At 45.1% G+C, this 7,380-nt stretch overlaps 1 protein-coding gene across 1 annotated transcript in view; it reads right to left on the bottom strand.

Annotated features, from left to right (window-relative positions):
- Positions 1-6,956, bottom strand: part of LOC102371111 (RNA polymerase II-associated protein 3-like) — a 10,678-nt gene extending 3,722 nt beyond the window's left edge. Inside the window, exon 1 of the mRNA XM_006019415.3 lies at positions 6,810-6,956. The gene's annotated coding sequence lies outside the window, so the exon portion shown is untranslated. The remainder of the gene's footprint in view (positions 1-6,809) is intronic.
- Positions 6,957-7,380: the final 424 nt, after the last annotated feature.

Raw genomic sequence — 7,380 nt, 5'->3', positions numbered from 1 at the left:
TGGCTGGTGCCGATCTGGCCGGCCTCCTCCCGTCCCCAGCAGCACGTGGAAATCCGGCTTCAGCTGCATGCTGCTCCAGATGGAACAGACCCACCTGGGTCGGCACCAGCCAGCAGAGGTGGCGGTGGAGCCATGTGCCGCTTGGGACTGACCAGCGCACGTAGGGGCAAAGTGCAGCTGAGCCCCCTGCTGCTCCAGCTGGGCTCATCCTGTCCCGATGAGCTACATGGCTACTCCTTCCTACACGCGCTGCATCGGCAACGTCAAGCTGATGCGGTGCGTGTGGGAGCCTTGTTCCTTTGCCAGTCCTTCAGCAGCCATTAGAAAGCTGCTGAGGGCCTGGGGGAGGGAACGAAAGTAAACAGTGTTTACTTTCATTTCCCATCGCAGCACAGCAGGCCTCAGAAAATGCCTTGGCGGGCTGCATGTTGGACAAGCCTGCTTTAGTTACATTTAGAATAAGACATCTGATTTAAAGAAAAAAAATAAAGTCATGCTTAGTTAGCTTACAGGACATTTTGTACCTGAAGTTAAATAAATTCCAGTTCCTCGGCTATGCTCTTTAAAACGTTCTCCTTCTATATCTTTCTACCCACTCTCCTCTCACCAAGTGCCTTGTAAAAATGTGAAATGCATGATCTAGTTACGTCCCCATTAATCTTGTTAATTTATTATCCATACAAGTATCCTTTGCTACTTTCTCTTTCACAGAAATATTGAAGCCTTTGGGTATTTCTTTAAATGAAAACCAAGAAAGAATCAAGAATATATATAGTGTCTTATTTTAAAAATACTGGAATAGTTAAATGGTATAGATTCATGGTCAAAAGACTAAATATAGACATCTTAAAAACACAATCATAATGCAAGTATTAAAAATGAAGAACAAAGCCAGCACTAGAGTTGCTGTTGAAAAAGGACTACACCAAAGCATTTCTAGAACCAGTTGTAATTTTGCCATAAACAAGAGATAGTCATATTTAAATTATGCATAAAAAGTACTTCAGAAGAGGTATATTTATACAGAATATATCATCCAGCAAGGCAAAAGATGTAACAGGAATAGAGAAATTTCTAGACCGAATCAAATCAACAAGCCAGCTATTCTGGCATCTGGCCTGCGATAGTCCTCCCAGCTCTAACTAAACTAGATGGACATCTATCTGACCAGAAAGGAGGCCAAGGGAAAAAGATAGGAAAATGATCAGTAGATTCTACCGAGGAAGCATTTTTCCAACCTTTATCTACGAGCAGCTGGTTTACACCACAAAACATGCTGTTTTGTCTGTTACTACACCTAGTTGCTTACTCTGTCCCATAACCATAGATATTCTTACATGAATACATAAATACACACAATTTGTTTTCCATATAAACATCCAAGGCCAAGAATTCAGAAGCACTGAAAAATACTATACGTATGTACATACATACATACATACATACATACAAATAAAGAAAAAAGAATACACACATACATATACACATATAAAGACTGCATATATACATGTTGGACGTGGTAATCCCTCACAGTTGAGGATAATCACTCTTATGGGTCAAGTAAAGGGTTGTAGATGACTCCGTTGATGGCCAATTGTAGAGCCACAGACTCTCTGGCAAATTCCACAGGTTAAACTGGTCTTGTTTCCTTTCCTCCCATTTCTTTCATTACTCTGCCTCTAGGACGAGACTGTTTTCCTTAAAGTAAGATGTACCTTCTCTCACTAGGCATTACCCTGTAGCCCTGTCCCGGGATCGTTTTTCCCAATTTGTGGTGTCAGTGCCACACTTTTTAGTGTTTGCCTTGAGATTGTCCTCTGTGCATTTTCTCTGGCCCCCACATGTCTTTGATCCTGGCTAAGAGTATAACAGTTGTTTCAGTAAACATACACCAGACAAGCACACACAATGCTCTGTCCACTGCAACTAACACTGAATAATCAATACTTCCATACTGGTAGTGTTAGCATCAGTGAGGACACCGACATTTGTGCAACGATCCTCTCACTTTATGCAAAGGATCTTCCAGAAGCAGCACTAGTGATGGCGTTTTCAAGTAGTCCCGGTATATCAAGTAGTCCCTGTACATCACCCAAGCTTCACAGCCATAGAGAAGAGTTGGGATTATCAGAGCCTTATATAGTAGGAACTTTGTTTGAGTCCTGATGTTGTGATTGTTGAACACATGATAATTCAGTCTTCCAAAGCCAGAGCTGGCACATCAGATCCTATACTGAATCTCCTCACCAATGCTGGCCTTCTTTGAAAGATGGCTGCCAAGGTATTTAAAGTATTCAACATTCTCCAGCTCCTTTCTGTCAATGAGGATCTTGGGGGGGGAGGTTTGATTGGTCTGGAGCAGGTTGGGGAAGTACCTTTGCTTTTCTGATATTAAGGGTCAGTCCCAGGCACTGGTATACTTGAGAGAAGCAGTTTGTAGGTCCTCCTCAGTATGTGCAACAACAGCACAATCATCAGCATACTGAAGCTCCACAATTGAAGCCAAAGTAACTGTAGTTTTGGCACGAAGGTGGGAGAGATTGAAAATATTCCCATCCATCCTGTACTCTGCCAATGCCATGTGGCAGATGGTCATGGATGAGCATCTTGATGACTGCAAGAAAGATAGAAAACAGAAATGCGGCCCTGCCTAATGCCAGTTTGAAGGGCAAAGGGCTCCATAGCAGAGCCACTGCATAGGATGGAAGCAGTCATCTGGTCATGAAGGAATCTTAGGATGGTGATACATTTCCCTGGGCAGCCAAAGTTTGAAAAGACCTTCCATAGGGCCTCATAGTGAACAGAGTCAAAGGCTTTGGTTAAAACAATAAAGCCCGTATACAGTGTTTACCCAATTGGATAGCCGCTTCCAGGAAAATCACTCAAATTCTGGTCAAAATGCAAAAATGTCCTTAGCATCCTGGAATATATGAACCCAAACAGTGACAGACCCGAACACAGAAGAGCTCTTGTTGCCTGAGAACTCTTGGGATATAACATTGACATTGCCGCTCTCAGCGAGAGCGGACATGCAGATGAAGACTATCTGAGGGAGGAGGAGGGTGGCTATATGTTCTTCTGGAAAGGGAAACCTGCAAACAACAGCTGAATACATGGCGTTGGTTTCACCATTAAGAACCAGGTTGTCAGAAGAATGACTGCATTCCCTGTTGGCATTAACGAATCAGAGGTAGTAGTGAGGCCAACAAAGGCCATATACAGGTCCTGATGTTGTTTCCAACACTTTTTTGGGATCTGGTGAGCAACAGAGATCACGTCAGCTGCCTCATGGGATAGTCTGAAAGCGTGCTGAGATTTTGGCAGGAGCTCCTTGGTAAGAGGTAGAAGATGGTTCAGCAAGATGTGGGCAAGGGTTTTCCTTGCTGTGGAAAGGAGGACAATACCTTGATAATTCCTACACACACACTTACTTTGTTCTTAAAGATGGTCATGATGTTAGCATTTCTGAAGTCCCCAGGGATCTCTATGTTGTTCCAAATGCATGGAATAAATTTATGGAGTCTCAGTACCAGTCACTGGATTTCAGCAGGTATGCCACCCGGTCCAGTAGCCTTGTTGTTCTTGGTTTCCTTGATGGCATGCCAGACTACTTCTAGGCTAGGAGGGTGGTGAAGCATCCCATTTCAGGGTGCTGGGGGGGGATGGAGTTGATGGTGGAATAGCCAGTTGACTCATGGTTCAAGAGTGTTTCACGGTGTTATTTCCATCTAGTCTGAATACCTTGTTTTCGAGGAGAGTGGAGCCATCCTGTGATAGCATATATACACATACATATATGTAGACATACATACATATAGCATACATATACACATATAAATACATATGCATTTATACACACACACACACTGTAAAAATACACACACATATATATACACATATAAATAAAAGATTATATATATTAAGGCTATATATATAAAAGCGGTTCCCAATCTGTTGTACACATACCACCAGTGGTATGCAGACAACCTGTCAGTGGTAAACATTAACAGATTTATTATAATTACTTTATATGACAAAAATTTGCTAGCGGTACTTAAGGTTGACCTGAAAAATTTGCTGGTGGTACTTAAGGCTGTATCATTGTAAATTAGTGGTGTGCAATCTGTCAGAGTTTGGGAATCACTGCTATATACATATATATAAGAACAGATGGAGATGCACAAGTGGGAGCTGAAGGTGATGCACCCAAGGGTGCTGAGGGAGTTGGCCTTACTGCAGAGCCACTGGCCATTATCTTTGAAAACTCGTGGTGGTTGGGAGAGGTCCTGGATTGGAAAAGGGCAAATGTAGTGCTCATCTTTAAGAAAGAATCTTTAAGGAAGATCCAGGGAACTATAGACCAGCCACCCTCACCTCTGTCCCTGGAAAAATCATGATGCAGGTCCATTTTTAAGCATATGGAGGAGAAGGCGGCGATTAGGAACAGTCAGTATGAAGTCACCATGCCTGACCAACCTGATTGCCTCCTATCAGTGTGGATTTAATTTAAATCAAATCAATTTAAATCATGATTTAAAAATCACTGGTCACTCAAGAAGCCTCAATTTAATCACTGTTTTCTATAAAAAGTGCATTCTTGTTGTTGGATATCCTTTATTCATTTAACTTCTTCAAACTTTGCACATTTAGAGAAAGGTAAGGGCTTGACTGTGTGTACACAAACGCAAACAGACAATGGGGCTGATGAGAGAGAGCAGACCTGAATACCCACCCATCTCCATAGACTGCTATTAACAAGGATGTTCTCTCTGGAGACAGCAAACTCTCCCTTTGCCTGAAAAAGGGCGTTTGTGCCCAAAAGCTTGCAAAGAACAATTTTTCCAATTATTTAGCTGGTCTAGTAAAAAGATATCACATCTACCCAAAGAACCTTGTCTGCCTATGATCTCTGAAGACACAAATCCACAGTTTGAGAACTGAAACTAAGCATTAAGAGATGCTTAATGGGATCTTCTGACTGAGCACTGGGTCCCACTGGGTAGAGTGGTTTTCTTTAATCTTAACTAATCTACAGAGAAGCTTCTGAGAATCCTGTAAGATTGGGCCCTTAATATGGCCTGTTGTGAACTATTTATAAAACTTGTAAAAAGGTTGCATGAATATATTGTCTCAAGTAGTACATAATTAGAAGTTACAATCCCTATTCCATGATGATATCCTGAGTTTTAACATAACCTAATTAAACGCATCTTTACATTAAAGTTTTTTTAAAAAACATCCTAACAAAAAAATACGATTAAATAAAAAAAATCTGATTTAAATTTAAAAGATTGTTTTTAATGAAAAAAACCCCCAATAATTGATTTTTATCCACCCTGCCTGCCTTCTATGTGGATGCAGGGAGACCAGTGGACGTGACAGGGTTCAAATTATACTTCGACTCTTCAGGGGGCCTACCAAAAACTGGCCAGGTTCAGGGCTGTGCGCACAGGTCCCCGCCAGTATGTAGGGCTGAGGCCAGTGGTGGTGGCAGCTGAAAGGAGTCACTGCCGCCACCTGGGCTGCTTAGAAAGACATGGGGCGGGCTGGGGGCTGTGCATGATTGCACATGGGCTCTGGGCTGTTGCAGGGGCATGAAAGAAGTGCTGACCAGCCTGCAGGTGAGCTCTCAACTCTTATGGGGGGGCTCAGCCCCCCCCAAGCTCCCCTGTAATTTGCACCCTGGACATGTTAACCTTTGCTAAAGTCAAGATATATCAACATTCCTCTTACTACATTCTTGCAAGCAAGCTAAGGAAGTATGGGCTGGATGGACTATAAGGTGGATAGAAAACTGGTTGGATCTTGGGCTCAGAGGGTAATAATCAACAGCTTGATATCTAGTTGACAGCCGGTATAAAGTGGAGTGCCACAGGGGTCAGTCCTGGGGCCAGTTTTGTTCAATATTTTCATCAAGGACCTGGAAGATGGTATAGAGTGCACCCTCAGCAAGTTTGCAGATAAACCAAACTGGAGTAAGTAGTAGATATCCTGGAGGATAGGGCTAGGATTCAGAGTGACCTAGGCAAATCGGAGGATTGGGTCAAAAGAAATCTCATGAGGTTCAACAAGGACAAGTGCTAAGTCCTGCACTTAGGATGGAACAATCCAATGCACCAGTACAGGCTGGGCAGCAGCTCTGCACAAAAGGACTTGAGCAGTGTGCCCTTGTTGCCAAGACAGCTAACAGTATACAGGGCTGCATTTGTAGAAGCACTGCCAGTAGATTGAGGAAAGTGATTATTATTTAGTCTAGAGAAGAGAAGACTGAGGGGGGATTTAATAGCAGCCTTCAACTACCTGAAGGAGGGTTCAAAAGAGGATGGAGCTAGACCGTTCTCAGTGGTGGCAGACGACAGAAGGAGGAGTGACAGTCAAGTTGCAGCAAGGGAAGTTTAGGTTAGATACTGGGAATAATTTTTTTTGACTAGGGGCATAGTAAGACCCTGGAACACGTTACCCAGAGAGACTGTAGAGTCTTCATCTTGGAGGTTTGTAAGACCAGGCTTGACAGAGCCCTGGCTGGAATGATCCAGTTGGGCCACGTCCTGTTTTGAGCAGGGGGTTGAACTAGATGACCTCCCAAGGTCCCTTCGAACTCTAATTTTCTATTGTATAGTCTTCAACACATATAGTATATATATGGATAGTACATGTATACATACATGCACACTATACTGGTACAGTCTTTTGTATGCATGTGGGTGTATCTTTTTTTAGTTTCCAAGTCCTTGACCTTGGATGTTTATAGGGAAAACAAGCAAGATGGACAGGACAGGACAGACTAGATCCGGCATTTTTCATCTCACCACAGGACGCCCAGCCCGGCAGCTCCGAGTCCCTGAACCCCCTTTTCCTGAAGACTTCTAAATTCCCGTCACCGCCGGGTTTTGTGCAGTTGAAGCAGACAGCGCAGCCCCAGGCCCGAGCGGTCCCCGTTCAGGGAGGTGGGGGGGAGGCGGAACGGACTGCGGTGCTGAGGCAGCGACAGGCACCCCCCGGCCCTGCTCACAGCACGCCCAGCCCGGCAGCTCCGAGTCCCTGAACCCCCTTTTCCTGAAGACTTCTAAATTCCCGTCACCGCCGGGTTTTGTGCAGTTGAAGCAGACAGCGCAGCCCCAGGCCCGAGCGGTCCCCGTTCAGGGAGGTGGGGGGGAGGCGGAACGGACTGCGGTGCTGAGGCAGCGACAGGCACCCCCCGGCCCTGCTCACAGCCCGCCCGCGGGACCCGCGGCCGTTTCGGCCTGCCCACGGCGGCCCCAGGGCCCGCCCGCACGGGCCCGCCCCCTGCAGCGGGCGGCGTAGGGACACGGCCCCAGGCCGCCCCGAGGGTGGGGAGCGGCCGGCACACCCCGCGTGTCCCCCGCGCCCGCCCTACAC

This window comes from Alligator sinensis, unplaced genomic scaffold, assembly GCF_000455745.1.
Source record: "Alligator sinensis unplaced genomic scaffold, ASM45574v1 scaffold375_1, whole genome shotgun sequence".
In the NCBI taxonomy this organism is placed as follows: Eukaryota; Metazoa; Chordata; order Crocodylia; family Alligatoridae; genus Alligator; species Alligator sinensis.
Note: the sequence above shows the minus strand (reverse complement) of the source record. Positions and strands in the feature narration are given on the sequence as shown.